The sequence below is a fragment of the Lepisma saccharinum genome, chromosome 22, assembly GCF_977018435.1.
Source record: "Lepisma saccharinum chromosome 22, izLepSacc3.1, whole genome shotgun sequence".
NCBI lineage: Eukaryota > Metazoa > Arthropoda > Insecta > Zygentoma > Lepismatidae > Lepisma > Lepisma saccharinum.
Genome location: NC_139250.1, coordinates 6,669,937 through 6,689,890, shown reverse-complemented (window position 1 = coordinate 6,689,890; position 19,954 = coordinate 6,669,937). Strand labels below are relative to the sequence as shown.

Here is a 19,954-nt window from a genome sequence, read left to right as displayed (position 1 = left end):
CCTGCCGGGATTCGAACCTGGGATCCAGGGCATCGTAGAGCTTTGCCAAGAGGTCATCATGTAAAACATACATACACATACATATCCAACATGCCTTCTCTCTATATATATCTCTCCCCTCCCAAACACTTACGCATTGTACAGGGTGATTCAATGGAAAGTGCCACTTTTTTAAATAGGAAAAGCTCGCGTAACAGTGTCCGAAAGCACCTCTGCCAGTACTGGTACGCGTACCATAGTTTGAGAAACCCTATTCCATGCACCTGAATCTTCACGTGTTTTGCTTTCGCTGTTGTATACATACAGTATCTATATTTGGAGTGTACTCTTATTTAGCGTTGCTTTTCTGCCAATTTTAGCAATCACGGCGACGAGAATGATTGATGATTAGATGAAATATAAAGAGACACTCACAAATAACAGGCTGTGTTCATCTCAACGTTAATGCAACATTAAGTAACCAAAATAGAATTAAAAATAATTGACTGATTATTTAATTTGCTTTCTTTTACTTCGCATTCTGACACATTTGGCTAATGGTGAAGATGAGGATAAGTGATTAACTAACTCTCCAGCCTTCTTAAACCCGAAGGTTTATTGCTGCGGCAACACAATCCTTCCATCTGTCCCTATCCTGGGCAAAATCAATCCAATCTCTTCCACCCTTACCGATTTCCTTTAGGTCCAGCTCAACGTTATCCCTCCATGTTCAGCTTCGCCTTCCTACATGCCCCTTACCATCAGGTTTCCCAACAAGAAGAGGATAAGTGCTGATATGATAAAACGGACGAAAGGAAACTCACAAGGAGCATTCATACCGGGATTCGAACCCGGGACCCCTTGCATCGTGGCGTGATGCCATAACCACTCCTCCACAAAGGTCGGCTATTTGTTTTTATTTCCCAGTCTCGACGTCGCGGTTAACCAAGACGTGGTAAAACTAAATAAATAAATGAACCTAGTGGGTGACGGCAAAAAATAGGTCATCCGCCATCTTAATCCGCCATTGTGTAAGCACGTGGGAAAAAAGGCTATTACCGCACACAGCACGCTACAAATGGAAGTAGCGGCTGGTCATTAAGAAATAATAAGTCCATAATTGTCTTGCTCGCACTGGGCAATGAAGCAAATAGTTCCCGAAAGGGCCCGAATGCCACATTCCCATCCGAGGGTGGCGAAGTGCATTATGGGAGGAATCGCAAATGGAGCTCCCGCGTGGGGGGCGAGAATGTAACGTTAGAGACCGAGTACATTAGGACACCATTTTGGTTCCACGGCTAAGGCTTGCTGATTTGATTAATAGAGAGGGTAACGGTGCTTGAATAGGGCCGTCCATATTCATAACAGGCGGGCGATGGTGTGGGACAAAGAATGGGGACCCCATCAGGATTCTTCGCACACGCTCCCGAAAACATCTTTCAAGCCACCGAATCAAATCAGTGTTGGTAGATTCTTTCCGAAACATTTCCCTCCGAAAATATCCCATTTCAGAAAAATCCCTCTTGCTTGCTGAAACATAAATATAGCTGCTTCTACTGGTTGAAATATATACAGGGTGATTCATAATTCCCTTCCAGGGTTTCGAACGTTTATAGTACAAAAATCATGGCACATACAGCAAAAAGTGCATATCAGTACATAAATAATCTCTCCCAAGTTTGGTACATACTCGATAGTCCACCCCTGGTGACGCGACAGACATGAATCCTGAAATCAAGTTCCTGCCACACACGTCCCAATCCCAACATATCAACTTATTGTACCATGCAGGAATCGTCTTGTCTGTAGATGCTTATGTTCGATATTTGGCATTTAGAGAATTATAAGAACGCTTTGTGTTGACCAGTGCAGACCATGTTTGGGTTAACTGCGTTATACTGCCATCTATCGGCTAAATTTACAATTACCTGATGGGGCCTATTACGAGTGCAAACTTTGAGAGATTCTTTATATACTCATCTGCACCTTTTGCTGCATAGTATTATAGTTCTTGTACTATAAACGTTATTAACCCCGGAGGAAATTGTGAATCACCCTGTATTGAAAAAATATATAGGCTTTAAGACTACCATGAAGTCGTGTGTGCCATTTTTCTTTAAACAAAAAGTGTACTCAGAAAACAATCAAAAGTGTGTGAGGTGTTAGGAAAGGTTGGTAAATTGTCAAGTGTGTCTGTTTATGTATAAAAATACACTTACTTTACGGGACTGGATCTACAGGGTGAGTCATAAGTCTCCATACAAATGGTGAAAACGGGGACTAATGTTTAGTTTTCCTTTTCAGACAGGTGATACCACATGTCATGTAGCACGTACATTCAATGAAACCCACAGAACACAGATAACACATGACACCGTGGTACCTGCGTTACCCCCCTTTCATCTGTTGCTGTCTTTTGTCTTCCAGGCCTGCTTTCGTCGGCGACGGAACCTGTTCTTCTGAATTTCTCGATAAGTTTGGCCACGGTGTCATGGGTTATCTGCGTTCTGTGGGTTGCATTGAATGTACGTGCTACATGACGGGTGGTGCCACTCCCAGCCAACAGAATGATGTCAATCCGTCCTTCCTTCGTTAGTGGCATCTCTTTTCATTGGTTCACCTGCCTGAAAAGGAAAAATAAAAATTAGTCCCCGTTTTCACCATTTGTATGAAAACCTATGACTAGGGCTTGGAAGTTGAAGACCCATAAATTAACAAAAAAAAACCTATAAAAAGAATATAAAAAAAAAGGACCTAGTATCGGGAAAAAAGGACGTATAAATGTGATCCAAATTAATTAATAACTTCAGCTTTAATTACATATTTAATGAATAAAAAAAATACAAAATTCTGGTGGTATGGAAAATACAGTGTGAAAAAAACTATATGAATGAAATGCATCTTCTTTCAGACATTATATATTTTCTTAGATTAACATAATTTGAAAAATCATATTTGAAGAATCATATTTGGCCTAACCACACTAGGGTTACAGAAATAGGTCTTGGGAAACCTTACCTCGGTTGGCATTGCAGTATATCACAATAGTCATCTCCAGCGCGACCTTCCAGACAAGTTACGGTTAAAGGACCTTTTACCGTTCCTGCTTCAGTCGTCCAAAAATGTTTTTCTCTCGTTTCAGGGATGGTTCAAATCCAATATATATAAAGCCCCAATCCCACCACTCACTCACTGACTCACTGACATAAATGTTCTCCATGAAGGAAGCCCCGGAGGCGAAAAATGCCCGATTACGACCCCCCATGAAATCGTTCCAAAAGGCCGAGAAAATTAAAAAATCTCTCAATCGGCCCTTCCTTAAGGGTGAAAATGACCTTTTCTCACGTCCTTAGCAACCGTTGCCACGAGCATTTTTTTTGCACACATTGTTTCCTTCAATTCTTAATTGTCTAGTTACATTATATTTCTCACAGATTATTAGCACACAGATGAATGAACTCGTGGTTTTGAAAAGGTGCCTGAAACAAGGGTGACATCTACATAATAAGGAGTTTCAGCCCAGATACAATTACGTATATATTGTTATACTCAATGCGTAAATATCTACATCGTGCTTGTTTTAACTAAATGTTTAGGGGGGTATAATGACATGCAATTCCTTAGAGAGCTTGCCGTGCCTGTTGTTGTCCATGGAAACGGACGTTGCTAGGGAACTTAAAGAATGTTTATTTTCACCCCGAAAACTACTGTAAGGGAATTATGCTAGACTCTTCGAATTTCAACATGCGAGCATCAGAATTTATTACAGAGGCAAGGTAGGCATTTTAGGGGAATGACGGAAAACAGTTATTATCCAATTACTTTCAAAAATGTGAAAATAACAAAATACGTAAATATTGCATTTTCAATTTAGTCGCTATTCAATTCGTTGATGCAAAACATCCAACTACTTATCTTGAAACGGTTATTATTTACTCAGTTCATTATTAAGAAAATAGACAAAAATAGTTTGAATATTTGTACCTTATTAGAGTCCATACACACATAAAGCTACTTTCTAAACTTTTCAAACTTATACATATGTTCCCCATCATCCAATACAACATGCAGACATTTTCAAAGTCATTAAGATCTATGAAGAACCCCATCTATAAGATGATTGCGCCCACAACGTGGCCGAAGGTCAAGCATGCGAGCGTACAAGACGTGGCCAAAGGCCACGTCGAAAGTACGCGAGTATATATATATTTCTTTACTACAGAAAGGATGTTTAAGAGGTGATGAACTGATGATGATTCGAATTGAGAATGGGCAGTAAAAACGTAGTCGAATGAAGATGAAGTTGCAAAAAAAAAGGCTAAAAAAGGACCTATAAGCCAAAAAACGCCGAAAAGGGTAAAAAAGGGACAAATAAAACCCACCTTTTTCTGGCCTACAATGACCCAAAATGAACATATATTATGTTGGGCCTCGTCTTCGGACACTAGGAAAAAAGGATTTTTCCTCAACTTCCGAGACCTACCTATGACTCACCCTGTACAGTTTAAAGTGTGATCGGAATCATCACGTGCCTCCACCGCCAATCGAACCGTAGAGCCCTTGATTGAAAGTTGACGACGATGCCACTACGCCGTGGGGAAAGCCTTAGGCCAAATGACAGAATAATACGGTTGGATTTCGGTTATGAGAAACTTGCATTTCATATTTTGGGCACATAGTGTCTATTTAGGTTGCCCACAGAAATCACAACTGCATTTTACCTTTTTAGAAACTTGGAAGGAAATTTCCCTTTTCATCCCACATCTTGAATGAAAATTCCCTTTTATCCCTTTCGTACGAGGGAATTTCCCACTTATCCCTTGTTCCGAGGGGAATTCCCCTCGACTGAGTCAAATTGCCGGCCGCCCTCTATCTGCGTTAACTCGGCGGGTGATTTATGAACTGGCGAGGGTGATTTATGACTCCCGTGAAAGAGAAGTGAAAGCCTTTTAGATAGCCGCATTGTATTCTCTCAGCTCGAATATCATCCCGGTTGACGTCCCCACAGCCAGTCCTTTCAGACGGCGATTGCATCCTTTTCTCGTATCTCAATTGCCTTTCAATGGGTACTCCATCACCCCTCCTTGCCCCATCTTGTTAGTATTTGCGCATTAAAGTATGGTATTTCCATCAAAACGCTGGCTTCGGCAGGTATTTATCAATGGTCTCGTCTCGTCTCGTGAACGAAAATCCCTGTCTCGTTCACGTTTCCATTTCAAGTACTTGAAAACACACGTTTCTCTGAGTACTGTCATGATCAGCGGTGTCTCCAAATAATTGCTGTTGTTTTAAGTCCACTTGACAGTGGCGGCTGGTGGTCTCAACCTCTGGGTGTGCACTAAACCGTATTCTCGCTAATGGATTCCAATCCTGTTAAGCAATTTTGATGCAAGCAATACAACTATTAGGGGGTGAGGGACTGGCTACAGGTAGAAACGTCAGTGGATCATGACAGAAGAACAAGTAAATGTCAAAATAGATTGTGTTTTGTCAATGAAATTGTTGTTTGTGGAGTTTTTGTAACCGTGCAGTTATATTAAATCGTGTTGAAGCTACCTGTTTGCCTAACGATTACTACAAATCGTGGAAGCAAATGGAAGGTGCAGTGCTGTGGGAGCATTGTACATTTTGAAAGAGACAGCGTCCAAGAAATGTATATTAAAATTAATCGTATTATAGGTGTATTTGGGTGTGCATGTGTGACTGTGCGCATAGGCAGAAACCGCCACTGCCACTTGATGCACAGAAAGCTAATCGGCACTGGCCATACAGTTTAAAGTGCGATCTGAACCACTGTGCCATGTGGCCGGGGACCCCTTGATTACAAAGCGACGAGGTTACATCCAGTGGTTCCTAAATTTTTTTGTTTCACGGACCCCTTAGTGTTTCAAGATTTTTCCGCGGCGCCCAAGTCACAATGTAGGCACTTTCAACGCTCAGTTAGTGTGGTTAGGTTGCCTCCCTTAAGTTTAAAAATAAATATTTCAAATTCAGAAACATTTTATGTGTAATAAATACTAAAATGCTGTGCACACTAACAAGTGTCATTTCAGTGAAAATATTAGAACATTTCACGACACCCCTGTAAGACCCACGGCGCCGCGGCACACACTTTGGGAATTACTGCACTACACCATCGGGGAGGCACTGCGTCGCCAAAGAAATTCCTTCTGGTGGACTCATGGGTGGACAAAATACTTGCTTGCTTGTGTTTAAGTCCGCTTTATGCACAGAAAGATTAATTGGGACTAGGCCTACAGTTTAAAGTGGGACCGAAACCGCTATGTGCCTCCACCGGATATCGAACCCCTTACCCCTTGATTACAAGGCGATCAGAGGAAGCGGTCTCCCCCAAATTTTGCCTCTCTAAGTGATAAGTCCTGTCTACCAAGAGAAGGTAAACTTACCTCCCCCTTCCCAGTCTGCTTCTCTTCGCCAACTCGAACCCCACCTTTTTTCTGCTGCCTTGCTTCAGAGATAAATGCATAGGCGGAGTTCTGGAGGGGCAAGGGGGGCCTGGCTCCCCAACTTAAAAAAGACTAAAAAATAACACATGATTAAGTTAAGTTACTACATTTTTGTTATGAAGCCATACCGCAAATCTTGACTTTGGCATGATGGCATGTGCGGTAATTGCGCCGCAATAGCGGGTCTTAGACGATTTGAAAAAAGAAAAACGTAAAATGACTTTGTGTTGAGTCAACAGTTACTGCTGAGGCATCAAAAGAACTTTTCAATTTAATTTTTCTAAAATTTCTGAAGCTTACTATTGTACCGTAACTTTTTTAAAGTAATACGAGTATGGTATCAATAAAAAAAGAATGAAATGCAATAATCGTACTGTTTTGCTTCTTTTAAAACTGACAACCAATATACTAATTAATATTTGTTTACTTGAGCGAGGAAATTTAACATTTTCAAATCTAAAATGCCTAAAACTCAGTGCTTTTAAGTTGTTGTTTTTATTTCCGTAGGAAGACCTCCGGACTCGTTATAAACTAGGGGATATTCAATACCTGAGGGTTATTGAATATCCCCTAGTTTATAATATCATATGCTTCTCCCAGAGTCTGCCCCTTCCCCCCCCAAGCAAAAGTTCAAACTCCGCCCATGGATAAATGGGACAGAGTATAAGCATATGTATTTTTTTCAGATTTTGGAATGTTATAGCGGTTTTCGAGAGCAGCTGTTCTGATGTTGGTGAAAAGTCCAGCCGAGCCTTAAACATTTCTACACGCTGACAAACATTGTTGTTTTCGTATGACTTGACCACCGGCCCGCTGCGTAAACCATAGAGCGTATGCAGCGGTTCAACAGGCAAGCTACGATACCTATTCTTCCCATAGACGCTGCGCTTGTTCACTTGCTGCCGCTTATCGCAATCTCCTTCCCAGCTGTGAAATTGTTAGCGGGATAGAGGGGGGAGGGGGTGAGGAGAGATAGGAGGGAGAACTTCGTTCAGGAAAGAACTGTCGTGCTGATAACAAGAGCGCAGGCAGTGACGCAAAACTCGCTCCGAAGTTGCCCGGCAGAGCGCTCAGTCGGCGAGGTACCTTCGACGCTGCTGGTAGGCGAACCTATCCTCGTCCTGGCAGAAGCGACTTCATTGCGTATTCAAGCTCGAAGGGGGAGGGGGAGGGTGCTCCCCGCGCGAGTGTGTACGAGTGCATGTGTCGGCGAAAAAGTGCGGACAATGTTAACGCTTCAGTGTGGTGCGTTGGATGTTCCTGTGCGCTGATATCAGTGTGTACGGACGATAACGTGTTTCTTTCGCTGAAAATTTTTGCTGCAAGCAGGGATACCTCGACCGTAATCTGCAAGGTGAGTTAGGATTTTTCCGTATCTTATTGTGAAGGTGGATTTATAGGGATTTTGAAGCGATAACGTCCCGGCATTGATTGATTGGCTTGCTTTTGATGACACACAGACGAACTCCGGCTTCTTGCACGATCTATTCGGACTGGAAAACATCCCTATCGCTTTAGTAAGGACTATTACAGACCGAGAAAAATAAAAATCGATGAGAAATCATATTTTTTTCTGAACCTTGAAAACAACGCTATCAGTCCGTTTCCCTTCAGTTAGAGGTCCCGGGTTCGAATCCTTGCCTGGACATCATGGATATTTGTGAGTGTCCATTCATCAATTTCGTACTGCACATGCCGGACCCTGTGACTGAGTGATTAGCACATCGCGCTGCTACGCCAGGGGTTCCGGGTTCGAATCCCGCTCGGGCACGGTTGTTTGCGAATGTCCATTCATCACTTTCATCATTTCATCACTCATCCCCATCTTCGCAAATTAGCCAAGAGGCACAAAACGCGAAGTAAAATAAAATAAATCAGTCTAAATCAATCAATCGTAGTGCACCTAATGGTCATCCTCACTTCCACGAAGTACACCCTCGACTGCAGACTAACGAGGCTCTGGCGACTGGCCCCATGTCCAGTATAATTCTGTGTCGTTCTGTGTTTTGTCCTTATTTGTGCTGAGTGCCCTTTTTATCGTCAGCTTTTAACCAAGGCAAGGAAATTTTAGTTTTCAGACACGCTTTAATTTTTGTTATGATAAGGGGCTGGACCCCGTATAGTGTGACGGGTGTTAAATAGCCTCAGTGCTGACGCACCCAAAAAGTTCAAAATTCATTCATCAATTTCATCATATCATCACTCATCCCCATCTTCGCAAATTAGCCACAAGTGACACAAAAAGCGAAGTAAAATAAAGCAAATCAATCAATCAATTAAACCCTTCAGTTAGAACCGGAAAACATTATTTAATTTTTTATTTTCGGCCTTTATAAGCTTTCATTTTTTTCAGGATTTATTGCCGTTTTGTTGTAATTTCTTCATTTTTTAGGTTATTTTTTTTCCTCTCCTCCTATTTCGTGAATTTTTAATGCATTTGCTGGCATATCTTGCATATTTAAATTTCCAGACATGGTCCTTTAGAAGTTTCGCCATTAATCGAAAATACGGTCAATGGAAAAGCACAATATTATTTTTAACTGGAATCTTTTGCAATGCATTAAATAATTGTGTTATTTTCCTCAGCAAACTTAAAATACATTGTGTGAAGCCTATTTTGAGGTGCCCTTGCCGGTCTCTATTACCGCTTTAATATGTGGTTTAAACGTAAGAAAAATATAATCCCCATGTACGCGAAACACAACCGTATTTTCAGATGCTGGCCGACCACTGTATCGTGGAAGGTGCACTCTGAAAGAAGATGAATAACTCATACAGAAACCTTCGGCCAAAAATAGAATAGAGTAGAATATAATTTATTTCCAGTATGAGCCTTTACAGCTGGACATACCATACAAGGATGAAAGAAATTTTAGTACAATTTTCATACACCCTTCCTCCTCTCAGTCTACTCCCACATTCACACTGATTGGGAGTTCACAAACACCGTCTTTCACTTCCATTACTTTCACTACACTTGTATGTTACCTACGTGATTCCTAAATTTTCTCACATTTATTTATTAATTTATTTATTTAGTACCCCTCCCCCCTTTCACACATGTTCGCTATCCCCACTGAGCTTCTTTGCTCTCTTTACTCAGGCGTAGTGTAGGAAAGTTCCCAGATTCCTTATTTCCACCTCCCCCCCTCTCGGTCTCTCCCTCATAATAACGGTTGTCATTATATTCTCGGTGTTAGCTTCATTTATTTCCCTGATATATTTTTGTCTTGCCTACCCTGTTGTGACAATTACTTTTGTCACCAGTCTTTTTGTAGTTTATGTGAGTATATTTTAGAATTTAGTAAATACTCTTAACAACTTTCTGTAGCCAGTTGTGCTTTTTGGCTTTTCTTGGATTTTCGGTTCTAGACGGCGAGGGTAGGAAAACAATACCGATTTGTGGAATTTTTGACACTAAGGGTGACTTTTACTTGTCCAGCAATAGGAACAACGTCCAAGCTGCCGACCGAGGGGGAGTTCTTTCGCAACACGTGTGAGGACTGCTCTGTTTCTTTTCTTCACCCCCAACCACCCAAGTAGACAACGAGCCTGGAAGAAAGACCACCGTCCAGCATTTTTTCTAAGCTAACGAACTGCGAGGCGGTTGATTTTTGAAGTTTCAAGTTTTCCTTAAATACCCCTGGACTCCAGAGGACCGACACGGTTTAGCGCCATATTCAGACCGAACACCATCTCCGCGTCACTTTGCGCGAGATACGGAACTTTGCTTTGTTTTAACTTTTCGACCGCGTCGTGTTAATTGCCGTGAGTGTGTGATCACCGTGACAGTGCCAGGAATTGAGGCCGTGTTAATTACGTGTTTCACGTGCTCCAGTTGTGTTTTTCCCTTTTTGTAAGGAGGGACATTGAATAAATATGGGCGGTTGAAAACTACGAGAGGGACGGGACCTTCGGGTTTCCGATTACTGCTGCCATGAAGCCAAGAGAAGAAGCCACGACGCCTGCTTAAGTATACGACGCCTTAAGTCAAGAGAACCGCACCACGACGCTTGCATAACGGCGTCTGAGATGAAAGCCACGCCGCAGCGACAACTCGCATTGCCAACCCAGGTGGGAGACGACAGTACAACAGTGAGACGGATGTTACGCCGAGAAAAGGAGAAGAGATAGAGAAAAGAGAGAGAGATGAAACGACGTCCGCCCTTAGACGACCCGACGCCCTGCGTATCCCCGAACGGCCATTGAAGCCACGATCGGATGCAACGCCCCGAGCAGACAGATGGAAGCGAGGTGCTTTTTCCGCCCATCTTCGTCGCCGCGATGGAAAAAGGGAAGAAAAATGAATGTTACGTCTAAGTCGAAGAGACAGTTTTCGCCCGCCAGGAGGACAGACTGGCATAGCCACGAGTGTCGTCGGGACGCCTCAACGAGGACCACGCCGCCAATGAGTCGGTATAGTATCCTCCAGTTATTTCTTTATGTGTGAGAGTGAACATTTGTCCACCTACGTCGCCACTGGTTCGTCATAACACAAAGCGAGATGAAATCGAACAATGTTGCCTGCAATTACTAATTATTTTGGCCAATCAAATCAAAAGTACTATAAATCTTCAAAAATTAAGAACCTATTTCGCTCACCCTTTGAAATTCTATAAATGTACAAGATCTACGATTTGTTATTGTTTTCCTATTCTCGCGCCGAGTATTTATATAATTAATTATTTGATTTTTACCGCGCTCTTTGATATATATAGGTATTAGAAAACTAGGTACTCAATAGTATAGCTGAGTTAATCATTTTGAATATATCCTAGTTTATATTACAGTCGTTTGTATTATCAGCACTCGTGTACTTGTAATCAAGTTAATTTCCTCTTGTCATCCATTTAGTGTATGCTTATTCTTTTTGCATAGTGCCTCAACAAGTGTAATGTCAATTATTATTTACTTTTGGTAACTATGACGCCTAGCTAATCGCGTCTCATATGTGACAGAGTGCTGGCCGCGCGTATTTACATTGAAAGCAAGCCTAAGGGGCTAATAGAAATCTGAAATTCGAAGGTACACGGGAAATAAACCAAAGAGGCGGTTAGATATTTTATCACGTAATGGTATATTGTGTTCACCCCTGCAGCGTGTGTGTGTGTGTGAGTGCATGATGGAATGAGAGCGAGGGGATATGTACAAGTAATGTGTTATATTATCATTGTTGTGTTTATTTTTGCCGAATACACGTATATATTCGTTATCCTACAGGTGTTCTTGATTCATTTATATATATGTATAGATGTATATCCTCGTATGGTCGATATTTTTGGTGTTAGTCCTGAGTTTGAAGCTGTATAGCTTGTCTCCATTGACCAGAAGATTTATAGTTTTCTATTATTACAACAATTATTATTATTATTATTGCTATAAATGAATAACAGCACCACTTTATGCACGACGTGGCTTACTGCCGGAGGTGCAAATAACCGACCCGGTGACACGAACCTGGAATTAAACCGTTAGCTGGTGGTAGGAATCGTGTTTCCTTAACCGGAGACGCGAACCAAGGACCGACGACCGTCCAATCGGGCGGCCGCGGAACCCTGAACCTACTGACCAGCGGTAGAGTAGTTTGGCACCTCGAACTGGGGACTTCGGTCTCCCGGACGAGTGGTCAAACCCTTTACAATTTGGCATCCCGAACAGGCACCGGTCTTCTTTTTCGCCTTCATCGGGAGTGTCACGGTAGTAGTTTTACAAGTGCATATTTTTTTCAGTAAGCGTTGAAATGTTTTATACGTATTTTGCTATGTTTATTGATATCCATATTTAGTATTCGGTGTTTATGTTATCTCGGCGCGAATTTGATTAACGTAAAGGGCAATTATGTAGGCAAACGTCGGCAAGGGCGATATTTCAAGGAAGTATGTTATACAGATTTAGTGGCAATTTTTTGTGTGTGTGCGTCGTTTTTATTTTCATTAGGCTTCTACAAGGTAGCAGGAAAGGACCCGTCGTGCCCTCCTCTCTGCATTTTTGATAGGTAATTGTTTGTATTGTTTTTTCTGTAGTGCGTTATATATTTTTGAAGTGCAGACTTATTTTCTGACGACCTCAGGACATAGTGAGTGTTTTAAATATCTAATGAAATTAAGAAGCGAGAAAATTATTTATGGAAAAATGAGCGAAGCAGGGAATTGTGTAGTTTGTGGGATTGAAATCCCATTAGGTGAAATAGACCCGTTGAACGAAGCGCAGCCGCGCTGTAGTACTTGTGCTATTTCGTCAGGAACTCCAGGACACGGGGGCTTAGTGGTAAATACTGAATCCACGCCACCTTTTGAAGACCTGAATCAGCTGACCCCTTCCCCCCCCGGAAGAAGTCGCTCCGATGGAAAAAACAGATGATGCATTGAATAATGGCGCCGGCACCAACGACAGGATGTTCGAGATGATAAGACAGCTGATCGGTCTCCCGGACCAGTGGTCAAACCCTTTACACTGTTTCTTTGCACTGGAGGAGAATATGAAATTTCGTCTCGTCTTCGCCGCATAGCGGGCGGGCATTCTACGCTCCCGTCCTCCCGTTTTAGTTTAACTTGTGTTCATTCCCCAGCCTGAACCAAACCAATCCGGACATTTCTTTTGCCCCACACAAATCGACGTAGTTACTCCTTACCCATTCTCGATCCGTATCCACTATTTTCGCTGATGTTAACGACATGTTTGTGCCGCATTCTGCCAAACTTTTCTGTTTGTTAATGTCTTCCAGTCTGGCACGTATGGCCCCTAGCATCTGCATATCAATTCTCCCCTCTATTCCCTCTTCCCACACCCATCCCAGCCCTATACCGTATAATTCCGCCTTTATTTTTGCTACCCATTGCCTCCCATTACCCCCCTTATCTGTGATTGTACACAGAGTTTCTTCAAATTTTCCCCCTCCCTGGTGATCACTTTTGCCCAGTATTTAATGTTCCTCGTTTTGGCATCCACTTCCTCTCTTAATTTTCCCATTTCCCTAAGTGCCCCAAATATTGCCATATCCCTCCCTACACCTAGCCCTTGTTTTAGGAATCTAGACTGTACGACGTTTACGGTTTCCCCTCCCTCCCAGACCCATAGTTCGATGCTATAGAACAGTGTTGCCTTAACTGTGGCCTTGTAGACCCCCTCCAGAATTTTGATTGGTATATTTGGTACTTTGTATTTTATTTTTCTTGTTTTTTCTAACGCAAAAATTGCTTTACATTTATTCCTGTGTACGTGCCTTGCCCACCTACCCGTCATTGTTATCACCATGCCTAAATAATCGTACTGTTTCACCCTATCGACACTTGTCCCTCCGTATTTCCATTGGTCATCCTTACCAAATACATACCCATCCTTAAATACCATTGATTTGGTCTTCTTGATATTTACTCGCATGGCCCACTTCCCGCAATATCCATGTACGCAATGTGTCTAGACCGTTCTGTAGACCTGCTGTTGTGTTCGAAATCAGTACCAGGTCGTCTGCGTACAACAGAAGCGGTACCTTTATGTCGGATATCGTTGGTGGATCCGTGTCCCTCTGCGTTATGTCCTCCACGATATCGTTGATGAAGAGGGTAAGCAGCAGAGGGGAGAGAACGCACCCCTGCTTCACCCCCAGTATTGATTCATTTGCACCTGTAACGCCCTCATTCCCGCACTTTACGCAAAACTTAACTTTTCCATATGCTGCTTGGAGAGATCTGATCATTCTGTAATTATGAAATATTTTATAGTGTATTCCGCTCTGTTGAACGCAGCTAAGTAATATCCAACTTTACGATTCAAGCCCCCTCCGAAAAGAAATCCTGCGTACGCCAGTGACTCCGACTGCGGGACGGCCTGGGTTCTCGGCCTGTGTATAGGACCGGTGGCAACCCACCATCGTGAGGAAATTGGGGAGCTACGAGTGAGTAAGTGTAACCCGGTCACGGATATCTCCTATAACTGCTGGGGATTCGACGTGCTGAATTATTGGTTGAAGATCTCCACACCTCGTGGGAGGGAGACTGGCAGTCGGGAGATAGGCCAAGGCCCTTCTTGGGCTGTCGAGCCACGGATTATAATTATTATCATCTGTGCTTATGCATGATAAAATATCCAAATTTAAATAAAAAAAAGGGGTTGGGTCCCGCTTTTGTAAATTGTTAAATTTTATGTTAACTTTTTACGGCAACAGTTGTCATCACTCTGCAAGGAGTTACGTTTAAAACATCTGTAATCCTAAGAAGGTCGATAATCGACCAGGATTTATGGGTAATTTCATTGATTTTGTTGATTGGTTAATTTTACTTCACTTTTCTGACACTTTTCCACGTAGTACACACTGGTACCTGTAGTCTGGCAGGCCAACGAGGCTTTGGCGCCTCGACCCACGGCTAGAATAATTCTCCGTAGGGCTGTGTGTTGTCTGTATAGCCCTTTACAGCCTCAGTTTTTAACTAGGTAAGGGGTCCTCAAAGATAGATAATGGGTTTAGCTAAGGTAAACTTTTGGCTAATCACAAAGTGTTAAAATGGTTAAAATGGATGAAAGACAATCACAAACACACACGAACGCAACACGAGCCCCACAGAGGATTATAATGGCTGTGAGTCCAGACGCCAGAGCATCGCTAGTGTGCCAAATGTAGCCCAGGGTGTACTAGAGTAGTGTAATTGGATTGTTTCAAAGTCGTACTTAGTAGGTATTCTTTTTTTTTATCAATTGAATATTATTTTTTGACATATTTTGAAAATTTTTTGTCGATGTTTTAGCGTTTGACGATTTTTTAGTGCAATTTTTACTGCATCTCATTTTTTTCCTACTCGTACTTGGTAGGTATGCATTTGTAGCTTTTTTTTTATCAATTGAAAATCAGTTTTTGACATATTTTGACAAATTTTTGTCGATGTTTTAGCGTTTAGCGATGTTTTTGTAAAATTTCCTATTTTTCTTTTTTTTCCCACTCGTACTTGGTACGAATGCCACGATCTTACGTGATATAATTTAACCTATTTATTTTTTTTTTTGTGCTAAACTACACGAGAGCCTCTACGTGCTTTGACCTACTTTAGAGTAGAACCATAAAGACAGAGCTGCAACCGAAAGTGAGGCTCGAAGTGAGGCTCGGTGAGGCTCGACTTAATGGTTTGCTCTTGTAAGACATAAGCCTTATTTTCTCGCAGTGTTGCCAACATTTTACTCGAAATAAAATCACCAAGGTTTTTTTCTTGGTCTAACCTATGTTATTGAACTGCGTTGTCACGTCCAAACCTGCATGACTTCCGAACACTATTGGTTTTATTCATATTTTTTTTTACGTATAGGTGTACCTGATGAATCTGCAAACAGATTTTTCCTAAGTCTTACAGTTTCTAAGATAACCCCACTTCCGGTTGCCATTTTGGATTTCTGAACATAGGTTCTATTCATATTTTACTTACATATAGGCGTACGTGATGAATCTGCAAACAGATTTTTCCTAAGTTTTACCGTTTCAAAGATAACCCCACTTCCGGTCGCCATTTTGGATTTCCGAACATAGGTTCTATTCATATTTTACTTACATATAGGCGTACGTGACGAATCCGCAAACAGATTTTTTCTAAGTCTTACCGTTTCAAAGATAACCCCACTTCCGGTCGCCATTTTGGATTTCCAAGCATAGGTTCTATTCATATTTTACTTACATATAGGCGTACATGACGAATCCGCAAACAGATTTTTTCTAACTCTCACTGTTTCCAACATAACTAGTAGACCAAGTGGGCGGGTTCTGCAACCTCTTTTGGGGCTCAGGGGGCTCGCAGTGTTGCCAGCTGCTTATTCGAAAAAATCACCAAGGTTTTTTGGTGTAACCTAACCTAAAACAGCAAGGAGCTGGCAATTTTGCTTGAGAGTTCACAAACCGGAAGTGGGGCTCAGGGGGCTCGCAGTGTTGCCAACTTCTTACTCGAAAAAATCACCAAGGTTTTTTTTGGTCTAACCTAACCTAAAGCAAGGAGCTGGCAATCTTGCTTGAGAGTTCTGCAACCGAAAATGGGACTCGCAGTGTTGCCAACACCTTACTCGAAAAAATCACCAAGGTTTTTGTCTTGGTCTAACCTAACCTAAAGCAAGAAGCTGGCAACCTTGCTTGAGGTTTGTAGTCCAGTTTAGACAGTTCAACGCCCTCTTGTGAGGAGCTGAGTGAGGAGCTCGCCTGGGGCTCGCCAAACCTCAAAAACTCACTTTCTCTCCACGTTCCGCGCCTCATTTATTGCGCTGACGATGTTTCACAGCGTAGAAAACAGCACCAAAACATCAAAAACTCATTTTGATTATTTGGAGCTCACCAAAACCTCAAAAACTTATTTTTATTAATTGAGGTTTACCAAACCTCAAAAACTCTTATTTTCTCTCTATGTTCAGCGCCTTATTTATTGTGCTGACACAACGTGATGAGTAAATAATACAGTCTCTTATTCTTGAAGGATGAATGCACCTTATCGTAATTTTCCAAGCCCCGGTCAAATGTTTGTATATTGTGACCTTTGTAAACCTTTCTCTCGGGAACGATGTGCCACACACACACGCGCCCGCGTGCCTATATTGTGACGCAAACAAACAAACAAATAATATTTTTTTTAAGATTCTTGGCCCCTAACCCCACTTCCGGTCGCCATTTTGGATTTCCGAGCATAGGTTCTATTCATATTTTACTTACATATAGGCGTACGTGATGAATCAGCAAACAGATTTTTCCTAAGTTTTACCGTTTCCAAGATAACCCCACTTCCGGTCGCCATTTTGGATTTCCGATCATGTCTGTTGATTACACTGTACACGATGAATCACCAAACAGATTTTTCCTAAGTCTTACCGTTTCCAAGATAACCCCACTTCCGGTCGCTATATTGAATTTCCGAACATAGGTTCTATTCATATTTTACTTACATATAGGCGTTCGTGGTGAATCAGCAAACAGATTTTTCCTAAGTCTTACTGTTTCTAAGATAATCCTACTTCCGGTCGCCATTTTGGATTTCCGAACATAGGTTCTATTCACATTTTACTCACGTATAGGCGTACGTGATGAATCCGCAAACAGATTTTTCCTAAGTCATGAATTGGAGGGTTCTATGGCAACTTATATTAATTCTCGTAAGAGAACAGAAAACACAAAAAAAAAAAAAACAATACTGTGGTTACTACAACAAATAGTCTTCTTCAACCTCTATCCAACAAACCAAAAAAAAAAAATCATCATCCTAACTAGAACCATGTAACTAACATTGTGATGACTCATATTAAATACCTCTTAATTGTATTACTTATAAGGGTATACTATTGCACAACGTTTTTGCAACAAGTTATTACGTAATATTGTGATGACTTATATCTAATGCTTTTTGTTGTATTAACTATAAGGGAGTAAACTATTACACAACATATTGCAACAAGTTATGACGTAATGTGATGAGTCATATCTAACGTGGCGTCTTCTGATTGGTTAATTATTACAAATGTTTTCAATACGGTCCGCGCTTTTATTATATAAGACGGCATACACTGCAGATCAGTCAGTCTCGTGAGAGCAGCCGAAGAGTACGGACGTCCTGTTGCAGCGCTCCTCGTTTTTTGTAAAAAAAATAGGTATTTAACTTTTTTTGAAGCTACATACCATCTATTATTTCAAGTTTAAAGGTGTTTCACGTGGTTTTTTATAGTAATTTCGACCAGATTGAATTTTGACGTGATCGTGCATTTTCTATTTCACCTCAAAAAATTCTATATAAATAACATACCTGAAAATTGTATCGCTATATACTAGACTTTTTGATTTCTGTGATTTTCGAAAAAGCAATGGCATCCACCACCAGTTTCAATCGTAAAAATGATAAAACTGAATGTGTTACTTGTGGGAAGCTAATCTCAAGGAACAATTTATCGGTACACAGGGCAAGATGTAGCGAAACAGGTTCGAGAATTAATCGTTCGTCATCTTCTAAGTCTTGTGCTCGATGCGGAAAGATGATCAGCATTACAAATTTAAGTAAACACCTCAAAATTTGCAAACCATCGACCGAACAAGGAACATTGAAAAGAAAAATCGATGATCCAGGAACCGAAGCTTCCACTTCCAAGCAAATTAAATTATCCAATGAACGCAAACCAATTAGATCTGCATTCAACGACCAACTCCAGGATTTTTCAATTAAGTCAGAACCAGGCCGTGACATCCTTAGTTTCTTGGACGAAACGAAAACATCTGTACTAAATATTTTGAAAGATAAACTTGAAAACAACTCTATAAAAGTATATGTTGTTCTGTTTTCCGAATACGAGAAAGTCGATGGCACAACGAGTATTTTTTATCATTGTACAAAAAACCAGACACTTTATTTTGCTGACGTCGAAAATTTGGACAACTTCTATTATAAAGTTTCCAACGAGCTGGTTAAGAAACATGACGATTTCGAGGCTAAAGGGTCGGGATGGTCTCTGTGTGGAAGTCCTCACACGTTAACTGTTTACGTGAACCAATTCTCGCCTCTTCGTGCATCCAGCTACGTCCCTCTTCCACCGAACATTCAACACAAGAGGGCTGTGTTAAATATACAGAACAGCGATAACAAGTGTTTTCTCTGGTGTGTGTTGGCTGCACTGCATCCTGTTCATTGCAAAAATAATCCAGAACGGATTTATCATTACAAGCAATACGAGTCCGAATTTGAAAGTGTAATGTCTGGCATCGAATACCCGGTGACATTGTCGGATATAACAAAGTTCGAAAATCGTACAGGAAAACGCATCGCTATTAATGTGTATTCCTTCACGTCAGATAAATATCTCGTGCACCCCGTCAGGATAAGCGATATCGACGATGACGATGCTTGTGTAATAAATCTTCTTCTTATTTCCAACGAGGATGTTCATCATTACACGCTAATTCGTTCTCTATCACGTTTGGTCAGAAGTCAAACTACCAAGTATGCAAACAACATCGAAGTTTGCCCGAGATGCCTAACCACGTTCGACGATCGTGACCGACGTGATCATCAAAATCTTCATAGTCGTCAAATTGCTCTGGAGAAACTTGCCGAACATAAAATTTATTGCGGTGACAACAGACCGGCTAGAATGTTGATGCCCGAAACGAACGAAGTCGAAGAATTCAAAATGCACAAGGCATTGTTGGAACATCCCGCAATCATCGTCGCAGATTTCGAGGCGTTCCTCAAACCACTCTCCTATTGCGAACCGGATCCTGAAATTTCCTCCACAACGCCGTACCAGCTTCATCAACCTAATAGTTTCGGCTATGTTGTTGTGCGACGTGATAAAATAAATGAAGCATATATATACCGCAGGCCAAATGTAATCGAACACTTCCTGGAAAAAATGGTGGAGGAGGTTGAGGTAATTGGTAGCGTACTGCTTACATCAAAACCGATGGCACCTTTAACTGATAATGAACTTCAAAATTACAATTCCACTGAGGTGTGTCCGGTATGTGATCAAAGTTTTACTGATGAGAACAAAAAAATATTCCACCACGA

At 41.5% G+C, this 19,954-nt stretch overlaps 1 protein-coding gene across 2 annotated transcripts in view; it reads left to right on the top strand.

Annotated features, from left to right (window-relative positions):
- Positions 1-19,954, top strand: part of LOC146004924 (frizzled-5-like) — a 194,214-nt gene that overhangs the window by 21,436 nt on the left and 152,824 nt on the right. The window contains exon 1 of one of the 2 annotated variants that reach the window (XM_083143964.1): positions 7,617-7,800. The exons of the other annotated variant lie outside the window; for it this stretch is intronic. The gene's annotated coding sequence lies outside the window, so the exon portion shown is untranslated. Of the gene's footprint in view, positions 1-7,616; positions 7,801-19,954 lie in introns of those variants that run through there. 2 annotated transcript variants of the gene reach the window in all.